At 39.3% G+C, this 14,756-nt stretch overlaps 1 long non-coding RNA gene across 1 annotated transcript; it reads left to right on the top strand.

Moving 5' to 3' along the window:
* Nucleotides 1–3,947: 3,947 nt before the first annotated feature.
* On the top strand, nucleotides 3,948–14,446 carry LOC142761237 (uncharacterized). The gene is made up of 2 exons (XR_012883571.1): nucleotides 3,948–4,038; nucleotides 13,307–14,446. It is a non-coding gene; the product is annotated as an uncharacterized LOC142761237 (long non-coding RNA).
* Nucleotides 14,447–14,756: the final 310 nt, after the last annotated feature.

Here is a 14,756-nt window from a genome sequence, read left to right as displayed (position 1 = left end):
CAAAACTTTAAAACCAATATCACGGCATGAGCTGCTCAATAATTAAGGGCTTACTTTACAGTGTCGGCATAATTCATTTTTGACTGCAATCTTCTGAGGTAATAAATGTTCTTAACACTGTTGAGAGATTGTTTAGGAATGAAATATTCAATGCAGAAAGAAATCTGGAAGTCGAAAAGTCTTTGAATACATTGAGTTAAGGCAGCGGGTTGCGCAGCGGCTGGGAACATGAGATATCTCTCTCTAAATTGCTTGTACATTTATAATAAAATACTGTGTGCAAATAATAGGAATATCAACAGATGTGTAAGAAACTTTAAAGCAACCCAAACATGTGTTTACATTATCTTTTAGGAGTTACTATAAAGAATAAATTATTGTTATCATTGTTTTTTCTTCACTCGCTTAAATATATATACACATAAACAATATATAGATAGAGTAAATTTCCTTTTATCCAGCATCAATGGGACCTGAGAGTTGCTGAAGATTCTGATAATCTGGACTATCTATAGCATGTTATACAGCCGTGAGATCTGAGCAGATTGATATATACTGTAGTTCTGAGGGGAAATTATTCTATATAACTTGCATTTAATTAATTTAAATCCCTACCCATTATGGGCTGAAAAGGGATTTCCTGCAGTCAAACATCAATAGTCTATCCTTATAATAGGCCATAAATATTTGATTGTGGCGGTAGACAACTGCAGCGTTCCTGCGAGCACCGTGTCTCCTCATTGTTTACATAGGTACATCATCGTATATAATAGTGTGGCTGTGCCTGGTGCTCATTTCCATTGAAAGAATGAGCTGCTGTGCCTGTGTAAACAATATAGGGGACACAGCAATAGCGGGAACACGCAACTCTTTCATTGTGCTGATCGGCAGGGGTCCCAGATGTCAGACCACTACTGATCAAAGATTGAAGTATAGGAATAGGTTTTAATGCAGAGCGAGCGTCACAATTCCTTCATTGCTTACACAGGCACAACCACTCGTCCGTATAGACGGCAGTGCCTAGTACCAGTACCCGGCACTGGAACAATCGGATATATAGGGCTGTGCCTGTGTAAACATTGAAGGGTATGTTGCACCTTTGCTCCTGTGTGCTTCTGCCATGTCATTGTGTTGAAGTCGAATCACCACCGATTAAACATTGACGACCTATCCTAAGGATTGGTCATCAATGTTTAACTCCTGGATTCCAATTGGAAGTCATACTAAGTGATTTACAATGACCTCTTTATGCATGAAAGCTTTTCATTATTGTGTCACTTTACTCACTGTTACTCAAAAAGCAACAGAAAACAACAAAAGAAAAATATTATTTGCCCTAGTAGGTGGCAGGTCAATTTACGAAAACTACAGATTGTCTATTGTCAGCTCGCCCTATATCCCGCTCTACTTAATAGAGCAGGAAATAGGGTTAGCTCCTAATAGGCAATCTGTACTCTGCCCACTAGAATCAGAAGCCCAAGTGAACAGGGATTTTAATCAATAAATTATAAGTTATACTGAATATTTTCCCATTAAATTATATATAGGTTAATGTTAAAATTTGTGATTCTCCAACAGCAAAGTCAGCCTAATTTTCTGCAAATCATAAATCTGAGATCTAAATAGAGATATAAATCTTAATGCTAACTATTCAGCACAGTGTATATACAGTATAATATATATTCCTTATTACTCTTCCTTATCATTAATTAAACATGTTAGTTTTCATCTTTTTATTAGTGCAAGGTAGAGCTTTAGCTATTAAAAGCCACAACTGAAAATAATAATAATAATAAAAGAAAAAAAGAAAACAACTGGAAAGTATATTTGTGTGTTGAGAGAGCTGTTTGTGGTGCCTGACTGTATGGGACAACAGGTTGAATGAAGGGATTTAGGTTTCACATTCACAGCTGTATTATGACTTAGTGTGTTGTTCAAAGGCGTAAAAGGGCTTCAATAGATTTGGATAAGGCCTTAACTGTACTCCCGACTCCCGTATGCCTCTGATGTCATACGGAGGCATACAGAGGTTTCTTTCTGTTAGATTTCGTACATATCTAACAGGAAAAAAAAACACTGCAACATGCTTCATCACATGCCGTATTATGGAGCTGTTCTACTGTAGAAGCATTGCTTCTAAGGGAGAAAATCTTTCACATATAGAACCCAACGGAGCATGGTATGGTGACAGAGGACTCCATCTACCGCTGTACAGCCTCCTGCACATGGCTCTGCAAAGTGGCTCCTTCAACGTTGTTCCAGAAATAGCGGAGCATCCGTACTTGCAGATGTGTCTGTTACTAAAATTTACTCTTATAAAAATGCTACTGATTAAAAAGTAAAAAACAAACACAATGCTATGTCGTCAAATTAGTAAACCAAGTGGCTGATAATGCTGCAAGTGCCAGAATACAATGAGCACTTCCCTTTAGTGCATTGATGAAGGAACATCACCTATTACACAGGAGAAGACTTTCACTATGTCACAGACACCCACAGTAACCAATATGTATCATATATAGAAGAGAGGAGGGATAAACCTGGAAGAGAAGCTACAGAAGCAACCTCAGATATGTGGTAGGGTGGCCAGTCTGCCCTGTAATAAGATCTGCATATTTGAGTGGGGGATGGATTAAATTAGGGGGTGTGTATTATAAATAAGAATGGTAGGGATTGTTGGGAAAGGGGGTGGGGACAGAGGACAAATAACTGAATATTGTCCATCTTAGCTAATATGTTTGAAAAGGACATGTCAGTTCTCTAGAAATGTCTGTTGTAGAAAATACTTGTATTCCCCGTAAAATAATGAGTCTGGAGCATCAAATTTTAGAACTCTGTGTTGTACCTTTCCTTAGAAATTCCTCCTGCAAATTAAGGAATAAATTGGCAGCTGGGTGTTGCCAGTTAGGGGTGTGTGTCCCTACAAATTCTGACACTGTCCAATCAGTGCTCAGTGTCTCAGACTGTGTAGGGACACGACAAGGGGAATGGTAACACCCAGTTTTCAATTTATTTATACATTTCTTGTAGGAATAGCAGAGGAACAGTACAGTGCTACAGTTCTAAGAAATGATGTTCCAGAATTGTGATCTTATGGGTAATACAATTATTCCCTAAAACAGACATGTCAGGGGAGCTGACAGGTCCCTTTTGACTTCAGAGGTGGGAGCAACATTCTGAATTCCGCACTTATGGCACCAAAACAGCTTATGCCACTCCTGACAGGGACCATCATAATCGGGAAAGCGAGGGTGTCCCAATCACTATTCTCGATGGAGAGGAGATCGAACATACCCAGTCACCCTCTATTTGGATAAATGGGGGATGCAGAAATAGCTGAGCAGGCATTAATTTTCATATTTAAAACACATCCACTGGAAAGGAAGTCCCATTTTCACTTTTTAACCCCTTCAGTCCACAGTCGTTTTTTGTTTTTTTATTTTCACTTTTTTCTGCCCTCCTTCCAAAAGCCATAACTTAATTTTTTCCATCGATATAGCCGTATGAGGGCTTGTTTTTTGCAGGCTCAGCCCGTAAATTCGCTCCATGCTTTCCCTCCCAGCCTCCGCCGTATAATTGAGAACTGCTGCATGCAAGATTGCCTCCTAGAAGAATAATAGTGTAAATCTGTTACTTTAATTATTAGAATACAAAATAATAATGAAATAATTCATATATATATATATGTGATATATTTACATAAGAACCAATAAGTAATCTAAAACATAAATGAAAAATCCTCCCCTGCATATGTGCTATTGACCCATCACAAGTTCATCAATATCGAATGAGCTTTGTACGTCAACGTAAAAATCCATAGCCTGTATCTCTGCTAATAGGAAAGATTCAGTGCACTTTGGAGCTACTGAATCCGTTTTGTAATAGGTGACTGTGCACAGCTGATAAGCCTGATAATCTTAAACTACAGCACAAAATGTGAAAGTGAATTTCAGCAGTTGGATGAAAGCTCTGCTAAATGAATACTTCTGAAGTATAATCATCAAGCACTTTCCAGCTAAAATGGACCATTAAATCCAGGTGACTGTTAACATTTGTAGATCTGTTCAGTTTGATTCCGATTTTAATGTTATTTTAAATAGAAGTAAAGAATGAGAAAAGATTTTAACTATAAAATGTTTGTAACATTGTTAAGTTCATCCTAACACTATTATTTTAAAAAGTGGTAAAAACTATTTTCAAAGCGCAAGATTAAGATTCAAGAGATGGAACTAGCTGCACGACTTCCAGCAGGGAATATGAAAAGCATTATAATTATGACTATCATTTTCAACAGAAATAACAATTCACCAACTCAGTTAATTACTTTTGCTTAAATGTATTTTACGGATTAACACTATATGCTCAAAATCATTTCAGAGCATGGCAATGCTATGACGGACAAAATGAAATCATGATGACCTGGAAACTTTATGATCAAAACACCAGGCAATTGTTTGTTCCTTTTAGTTTAGGTCCACTATTTGCATCTCTCATTCAAACATTTATATCTATTTAGAACTAGGGATGGACGAATTTCCTGTAATTCGTTTTGGGGCAGATTTATTTGAATCGGCTGTCCAATTCGATTTAATCCTAAAAAATCTGCCGTGCGTCGCAAGTGACCTGAATGCCCTGAAAACTTGTGTCTGACTCTCTGATGTCTTTAAGGACTGTATCCAAAGCAGCTCATTAACGCCAAGCTAGAATCAGCAATGTCAATGTCTATACCCCTCATAATTGACTGTGCCAGAGGGTGCGGCCGCAGGCTGGCATTATTTGGCTGGGAAAGACCAAAAACAGTGGCCTTTTAAACCTGGTAATGCTATCCTGCTGCTGCTATATTGTATCTGGCTGGTTATGAAAAATGGGGGAACCCCACATCGTTCTTTCCAATTATTTATTTATTTATTTTTTAAATGACGTGGGGCCCCCCCATTTTACAGCCAGATACAACATAGCAGCAGCAGCCGAGCATTACCAGGGTGGGAAGGGCCACTGTGTTTGCCTTTGCGAGCCTAATAATACCAGCCTGCAGCCGCCCAATTGCCCGGCCATCACTACAGATGGTCGGGTACTGGATCGTTCCCGGCTCTTCCCGGCACCCCTGGTGGCGGTGGGTACCGGGGTAATATTGGAGGTTAGTGTTAGCCTTTTCACTGGCTAACATTAAGCCCCGCCTTAGTCATGGATGCTGTCAATCAGCCAGCAGCCATTACCAAGGCAGTAGTATTATAGTTAAGAAAAATACAAAGACATAGAAAAAAATTGGTTTATTGAAATAAAAACAAAAACACACAAACCTCGATAACCATCAGTTGTTTTGATGGAATCAATAGCACAGTCGACTGTGCTATTAGTTCCATCAAGAACAACGGAACGCTGTCACAACGGTGACAAACGGAAACCTTTAGCAACTTTTCCGTCACCATTGAGATCAATGTTGACGGAAACGGAACCTGAGGTTTCAGTTTGCCTTTCCGTTGAGGGGTTACCCGACGGAAACCTCAGACGGAACCCCTCATCGGAAGGGCAACGGTGATGCGAACATAGCCTAACACATATGCTAGGCTTAGATACAGGGCCCATGTGCATGTGTAATACTGTTTGTTGGACCCTGTATATATGCCTACCATAAGGTAGGCTTAGATACAGGGTCCAGCAGACAGTAAAATTATACAGTATAAGTAATCTTATACAGTATAACACATGGTAGGCTTATAGGGGTTGTCCAGTCCCTAAACATTGATGGCCTATCCTCAGGATAGGCCATCAATAGCTGATGGGTCGGCTTCCGACTCCTGTGACCCCCGCCAATCAGCTGTCTTGAAGGGGGTGTAGCGCTCGTATGAGCGCTGCTTCCCCTTCATTTCCCTTACTTGCTCACACTGTGAATCGCTGACACATCCGTGTGCACCCCCTTCAAAACAGCTGATCGGCGGGGGTCCCAGAAGTCGGACCCCGACCTATCAGCTCCAGCAGACACTGGTATTAAACTTACCCTCCTCTTTGGCCGCAGTGGAGGTCCTGACTCCATCTAGTTGTGAGCAGCGCATAGCGTTGTGACCTCATGCGCTGCACAAAGCGCTGTGACATCAGGACCTCCGCTGCGCTCCAGAACGAGGAGGGTAAGTACTGTCAGTTACTATAGTAACAGGGGCCCATGTAATTTATTACATAGGCCCCAGTTACTATAGTAACTTTTAATTGATCTGGTGTGGTGGGCCGTGGGCAATTGCGACTACTGTGAACCCTATATTTGCGCCACTACATGCCATAGAATGCTGAAAAGTAGTGCCATATAGTGATAATAGAAAATTGCACACATTGCCATTATAATGTTACAGCAGGTCTCATGACCTATAAAATAGTGCCAACTTTAGTAGCTCCAGACACAGCAGCGGCCACAAAATATTGAGACCACAGTATTGCCCATATTGTAAGATAACATAATATTTGACAACAACGTGCTCCATCCTGTTGTGTATATACAGTGCCTCAGCTTTTGTTACTCTATGTCCCTAATGTGAGCCAGGGGTGGACCCCGGATTAAATCTGGGGCGGGAGTGGAAAAACAGCACACTGCAATGCTAATTTTGGCAAAGTTTGCTTTCTTTGGTCATTCCCCTTGCCACTCCCTAAAACCACACCATGAACACAAATTGGAAAATTATTGGGGAACATAGAAACACCTAATAAAACGGTCAAGAAAAGGCATTCACTTGCTATTTCAGTCAGGGACAAATGTACACTACCACTATACAGAAAACACCAATATAACTAATAATACCACCATACAGTGACCATATAGTGGTCTGATACCAATTCTACACTGGCGGTCTGCAGAGTATCATCACGCTGCAGACCATACAAGAGAGTACATAACTGATCAGATGCAGTTAGAGTCAGAATAGTAAAGTGTAAATTCTTGTATTACCCACGAAATAATTCTGGAGCACCTTTTCTTAGAACTCTGTATTGTACCGTTCCTAAATTATTTCTCCTAGAAATGTGTGAATTGACATCTGGATGTTATCATTCCCCTTATCCAAAGTCTGTGTCCCGACACACTGAATATCTCAAATCATCCCTGACAGGATCAGAATATGAAGGCACACATCTTATTGACAAGGGGTATGGTAACACTCAGTTAGGTCAATTAGTCAATGAGGCCTGGGCTACACAGAGACTTTTTCTAGCGCAATAATTTGATTTTAACGAGTGATAGCCATGTAAGCCATTCCTTATTTACATATTTCCAAACTAAATAACAGAGGAATGTCACAACACAGAGTTCAAAGCACAGAGGCTGCAGAAATGTTATCTCATGGGGAATACAAGAATTTACCATAACAGACATGTCAGGAGAGGTGACAGCTACTCTATAAATCCAGTGACTCACAGGTTTGCTCTGATAGGATTTTCTCTCTTTACTTTTGTTCTCCTTCTGGCCCAGACTGCCATGACGAATTCTCCTGACGACTGCAGTTTGCTGCCCAGACATCTTTGGCCCCTCACATTTGCAGCCATCCCCAGCCCTTGTAGCAACGCAAATATATTCAGATCCCCTCTCAAAACCCCTAAATGAATCAGACCTCAGACCCTAAACTAATACCGGCCCCAGATCAGTCCCCCTAAATTACCCCCTAAATCAGTCCCTCCTCTTTAGCTCCAGATGCTGCTCACTGCACACTACGCACTGATGCTGTCTAGCATCAGAATGTTGTGTCCGCTGTTGAACACAACGTCCTTATGCTGGACAGTATCAAGAGCCACAGGGACGGGTCCCAGAGCTGAAGAGGAGATAAAAAGGTAAGTATAAATGGAAACGTATCTTGAATAAATCAGAATAATAAACACTGCAGTGGAATAGGGTGGGGTCGTGATCACATACTTACCACTATGAGTTTTTTATTTGTCTCTCTTCCTCTGCTAACTGGGCAACTACATACGAGAACCTATGAGTGATTGTTACTTGTATATTTCTGTTCATGCAAAAATTGATGCTGCCCTTTCTAACGATTGTGCAGGTCTCAGTACTCAGACCGTCATTGATCAAAACTTCTAGCATGCCACGTTCCTAATAGTAGGTGTGACTGAAAGAGCTAGTGAGGTCCAACAACTCCTCAAGAATTTCACGGCACTTAACGCAATTGCTCAACACTCTTTATTATGGAGACATCACATGGTGGAACATTCACAAATGAAACCACACTTTTAACCTCTTCCCACTTCGGCCACTTTGACCTTCCTGACAGAGCCTCATTTTTCAAATCTGACATGTTTCACTTTATCTGGTAATAACTTCGGAATGTTTTTACCTATCCAAGCGATTCTGAGAATGTTTTCTCGTAACACATTGGACTTTATGATACTGTTAAAATGTAATAATTTAGTATTTAATTGTGAAAAACACCAACATTTTGTTAAAAATTGCAAAAATGTGCATTTTTCTAAATTTAAATGTATCTACTTGTAAGATAGGCAGTTATACCACCCACAATTGTTGCTAATTAACATCCCCAATATATTTACTTCTGATTGGCATAATTTTTTGAACATTCTTTTCTTTTTATAAGACGTTACAAGGCTTAGAACTTTAGCAGCAATTTCTCACATTTTCAATAAAATTTCAAAAGGCTATTTTTTCACGGACCAGTTCAGTTGTGAAGTGGCTTTGAGGCCTTATATATTAGAAACCCCAAATTAGTCACCCCATTTTAAAAGCTTCACCCCCTAAAGTATTCAAAACAGCATTTAGAAAGTTTCTTAACCATTTAGGTGTTTCACAAGAATTAAAGCAAAGTAGAGGTGAAATGTACAAATTTAATATTTTTTTGTAAAAAATTCATTTTTTTATCAATTTTTTGGTAACACAGAAAGTTTTATTAGAGAAACACAACTCAATATTTATTGCCCAGGTTCTGCAGTTTTAGGAAATATCCCACATATGGCCCTAGTGTGCTTATGGACTGAAGCACAGGCCTCAGATGAAAAGGAGCACCTAGTGGATTTTGGGTCTCCTTTTATTAGGATATATTTTAGGCACCATGTCAGGTTTGAAGGAATCTTGCGGGGCCAACACAGTAAAATAAAACAAAAGTGACCCCATTTTGGAAACTACACCCCTTGAGGAAATTATCTAGGTGTATAGAGAGAATTTTAACCCAACAGGTTTTTTGCAGAAATTATTGGAAATAGGCCGTGAAAATCAAAATCTACATTCTTTCAAAGAAAATGTAAGTTTAGCAATTTTTTTCTCATTTCCACAAGGACTAAAGGAGAAAATGCACCACATCATTTGTAAAGCAATTTCTCCGGAGTAAAACAATATGCCACATGTGGTCATATATGTATTTTTGGACACACAGCAGGGCTTAGAAGGGAAAGAGCACCATTTGGCTTTTGGAGCTCAAATTTAGCAGGAATGGTTTGCGGAGGCCATGTCACATTTGCAAAGCCCCTGAGGGGACAAAACAATGAAAACCCACTACAAGTGGTCCCAGTTTGGAAACTACACCCCTTAAGGAATTCATCTAGAGGTATAGTGAGCATTTTGACCCCACAGGTTTTTTGCAGAAATTATTGGAAGTAGGCCGTAAAAATTAAAATCTAAATTTTTTCAAAGAAAATGTAGGTTTAGCAAAGTTTTTCTCATTTGCACAAGGACTAAAGGAGAAAATGCACCACATCATTTGTAAAGCAATTTCTCCCGAGTAAAACAATGCCCCACATTTAGTCATAAATTGCTTTTTGGACACACAGCAGGGCTTAGAAGGGAAAGAGAGACATTTGGCTTTTGGAGCTCAAACTTAGCAGGAATGGTTTGCGGAGGCCATGTCGCATTTGCAAAGTCCTTGAGGCACCAAAACAGTGAAAACGCCCAAAAAGTTACTCCATTTAGGAAACTACACCACTTGAGGAATTCATCTAGAAGTGTAGTGAGCATTTTGACACCACAGGTGTTTCATAGATTTTATTAGAATTGGGCAGTGAAAATAAAAACAATCCTTTTTCATCAATAAGACGTAGCTTTAGCTCAAAATTTTTAATTTTCACCAAATAAAGGAAAAAAGAACCCCAACATTTATAAAGCGACTTCTCTTGAGTACGGAAATACCCCATATGTGGTCATAAACTGCTGTTTGGGCACACGGCAAGGATAAGAATAGAAGGAGCGCCATTTGACTTTTGGAGCACAGATTTTGCTCGATGACACCATGTCGCTTTTACAAAGCCCCTAAGGGTCCAGTAGAGTGGAAAGTACACAAAAGTGACTCCATTTGGGATACTACACCCCTTGAGGAATTCATCTAGGGGTGTAGTGAGCATTTTGACCACATTGGTGTTTCATAGATTTTATTTGAATTGGGCAGTTAAAATAAAAATTTTATTTTTTTCCAATAAGACGTAGATTTAGCTAAAAAAATAAAGGAAAAAAAGCACCCCACATTTGTAAAGCAATTTCTCCCGAGTACGGCAATACCCCATATCTGGTCATAAACTGCTGTTTGGGCACACGGTAGGGCTCAGAAGGGAAGGAGCGCCATTTGGCTTTTGCAGTACAGATTTTGCTGGATTGGTTTCTGGTCGCTATGTGACAGTTGCAAAGCAGTGGAAACCCCCCATAAGTAACCACATTTTGGAAACTACGCACCTCAAGGTATTTACCTAGGAGTGTAGTGAGCATGTTAACCCAGCAGGTGTTTTGCAGAAATTAGTGTGCCCTCGATGTTGCAGAGTGAAAATGGTATTTTTTTCCATAGATATGCCAATATGTGGTGCCCAGCTTGTGCCACCATAACAAGAAAGCTCTCTAATTATTATGCTGTGTTACCATGTTTTAGAATCACCCTACATGGGGCATTAATCTTTTTTCCTGGAAATTCGACCGGGCTCCGGAGTGAAAGAGTACCATGCGAAATTGAGGCCTAATTTGGTGACTCACAAAGTATTGGTTCACAATTGCAGGGCTCTGATGTGAAACAATAAAATAAATCCCTGAGAAGTGACCCCATTTTGGAAAATATACGCCTTACAAAATCTATTAAGGGGTGTAGTGAGCATTTTCACTGCACAGGTCTTTTCCATAAATTATTGCGCTGTGGATGGTGCAAAGAAAAAATTCAAATTTTTCCTCAGATATGCCATTTCAGTGGCAAATATGTCATGCCCAGATGGTGCCACTGGAGACACACACCCCAAAAATTGTTAAAAGGGTTCTCCCGGGTATGGCGATGCCATATATGTAGAAGTAAACAGCTGTTTGGGCACAATGTAGGGCTCAGAAGGGAGGGAGCACCATTTGGCTTTTGAAGCATAGATTTTGCTTGGTAGTAGTTTTGTTAAGAGTTTTACTGGTATTTCAGTTTATAATGTAGGGGCACATGTAAGCTGTGCAGAGTACATCAGGGGCATAGTCAGGTGGTATAATAATGGAGTAAAAAAAACAATAAAATAATCTATAGATGTGTGTTACGCTGTGAAGAATCCTTTCTGCGCAGGGTAGTGTTGCACTGATAAATGGTGTCCTTTTTTATCTCCCTTTTGGTCCACACTCCGCACCTTTGCAGTTTGGGGAATTTTGTTGGGAAGTGTTGTCCTGGTATAATACGGGCACCCTTGCTTCAAGCAGATATGTTGCCCCCCCCCCTTCCTGGTTCCCTAAATTTAGGGCCTCGATAAATCGCCTCTTGAAACAGAAGAAATGTTCCCCTCGGGCCTGCACAACGGCATATTTTTATTTCCTGACTTATGGGAGCCTTAACAAATTGTATTTTTTCACAGACATGAGGGCTGTTCTTTTTTGCGGGACGAGCTTTAGTTATTATTGCTACCATTTTGTGGTAACATGTGGCTTTTTGATCACTTTTTATCATATTTTTTTGGGTGGCAAGGTGACCAAACAGCAATTCTGGCAGTTTTTTATTTTTTATTTATACAACTATATTGTTAGCCCTTTAATTCTTTAGTACATTAGAGATACTTTAATACATATATTAGAGGTTTTTACGAGCCTGGCCTGGGGTGTGATTCATTTAGCGGTTTGATCTGGGGTCTTATTAATTTAGGAGGTCTGGACTCATTTTGGGGTCTGGTTTGGGGTTTGACTTTATTGTTGGTTCTAGTTTAGTGGTACTATTTATGTGTACGTTATAGCATACTATTTATTTGGGCGATATACAAACACTATTTATGTGTTACTGTAAACTTGCTTTAGTTACTTTCATTTTACAAGGGAAGGGGGGAATATTTTGTTAAATTCAAGGTGTGTGTTTTTTGGGGCGGGAGAACCACACAATTTTTGCCCTAGGTGAAGGAAAGCCTTTGTACAACTCTGCCTTGGTTGCACCCCTGTAATGAACAGCCGCTTTAATACTAGATATATCTTCCCTTGATATTCTCCTCATTCATAGAATATCATTGTAAAATTTTCTCAGGCAAAAATGATGTATGATTGACTTCTTATAAATATAGATGTGTGGCATTCTGGGACAGTGATGGGAATCTGGCACAGTCTTATTCCACTCTGGACACTTATTTGTTACAAAATTGTGAATTTAGAAGTTTAAAAAAAAAAAAGTTTAGTAGCACCATTTGGTTCTAGAGGTCATATGATCTGAAATGAAGACTTTAACTTTATTATAATAATAAAGGTGGAAAGTCAAGTATAAAAGACAGTGGAAAAATGGAAAACAGGAAGAAAATTGTTATAGCAAATGTGCATTCGTTTTTTCAATACCTTAAATAATATTCTGAAATATAAAGTTGCTATCACAAAGCATATTATATTTCTTCAATTATATAAATCAAAACTTAATAGACAAGCTTTACAATATTGCAAAAGATTATGCAAAATACTCAGCAAGCACCTGGACGCAATTACATGATATGGATCATTAAACATTATGGCATCTGCAAGAGAAATGTGTGCAGATTATGATGACAACATTATCTCTTATAAGCATTTCAGTCCACCACAAAACCATTTACTTTTTTTTTCTCGTTAAAAATTGTGTAGGCAAAAACAGGTTCAAAGAGATAATAGTGACTTAAAGTAAAGTAGTTTCAACATTAAAATCACCGAAAAAAACCCTTAAATATATATATTCTTAATCATCGAAGTCAGGTGTTTCAGTCAGTCCTATCTCAATAGGTGTATAAAATAAAGCACTTAGCCATGCAGTCGCCTTTACAAGCATTTGTGAAAGAATGGGTCGTTCTAAAGTGCTCACTAAATTTAAGTATTGTACTGTAAGAGGATGCTACCATTGCAACAAGTCAGTTTGTGAAATTTTTTCCCTCCTAGATATTCCACGTGCAGTGACGAATCATGCACCTCTATCTGGCAGTCTGATGAACGAATCTGGGTTTGATGAATACGAGGTGAACATAATCTGCCTGACTGCGTTGTGCCAACTGTAAAGTTTGGTGGAAGAAGGATAATGCTATGGATTTTTTTTTCACGTGTTGGTCTAGGCCCCTTAGTTCCAGTGAAGGGAAATCTTAATTCTTCAGCAGACATTTTGGACAATTCTATGTTTCTAACTTTGTGGGAACATCTTGGAAAAGGCTCTTTTCTGTTCCGGCAGGACTGTGCCCCAGTGTACAAAGCAAGGTCCATAAAGACATGGTTGTGTGTGTTTGGTGTGGAAGAACTTGACTGGCCTGCACAAAGCCCTGACCTCAACCCCATCAAACACCTTTGGGATGAACCAGAATAGAGATTGAGAGCCAGGCCCTATCGTCCAACATCAATGGCTGGCCTCATAAATGCTCTACTGGATAAATAAGCAAAAATTCCCAAAGACACACTCCAAAATCTTGTACAAGGGCTTCCCAGAAGAGTGGAAGCTGTTTTAACTACAAAGGGGGGAATAACTCTATATTTATGCCTATGGATTTTGAATGGGATGTCGATGGGATTGCTAAAACACACACACACACACACACACACACACACACACACGCACACACACACTAATGCCATGGCTTTTGTTTAATAATAATTCATAATAGCTATGATGGATCTGTTATTGTCTATCATGATTCGTTATGATATGAAAAATATTTTTTTTTCAAGCAAGGCACAGGATGAAGGTATTGAACACAAATACACGCTTCTTGTTAATCACATAGACAAATCCAATATAAGTTGGGTTTTTTTTAACTCGTTTTATTGAAGAATCGTAGTACAAATGCAATCATCGTAAGAATAGAACAATACATGTGACGTCAGAAATTGAGTGAATCATTACATAGCAAGACTACAAGGCATTAACGCATGTAAGCAAACAGATAATACATCATCAGTAGTAACAAAAACTGAATATTGTAGAACACATGTGGCTGCCAGGCACCATCATCAGTCGTGTATCAACGAGAGTCTAAGATCGTTATACCAATGCGGGGTATACTGAGTCAATAAAGAGGTACACCATTCTTCCCAGATCTTGTGGAATTTATCAATATAGCCCCTTTGCCTATACATAATCCTTCGTATAGAACAATAGAGTTAACAAGAGATTTACATTTAGCCGTGGTAGGAGAACGCGGGTCCATCCAACGGATAGCAATAGTTTTACGCGCCATAAACAACACCTCTCTAAGGAATATTCTCGTGTAGTATGGCCACTCCTCATCCTGAAAAATGCCAAACAGACATACTTGTAGAGTAGCCGGAACTGGTATGTGTACAATGTCAGTAGATACCCTTACGACATCCTCCCAGAAAGAGAAAACGAGTGGACATGCCCATA

The sequence above is a fragment of the Rhinoderma darwinii genome, chromosome 4 (assembly GCF_050947455.1).
Source record: "Rhinoderma darwinii isolate aRhiDar2 chromosome 4, aRhiDar2.hap1, whole genome shotgun sequence".
Taxonomy (NCBI): domain Eukaryota; kingdom Metazoa; phylum Chordata; class Amphibia; order Anura; family Rhinodermatidae; genus Rhinoderma; species Rhinoderma darwinii.
Note: the sequence above shows the minus strand (reverse complement) of the source record. Positions and strands in the feature narration are given on the sequence as shown.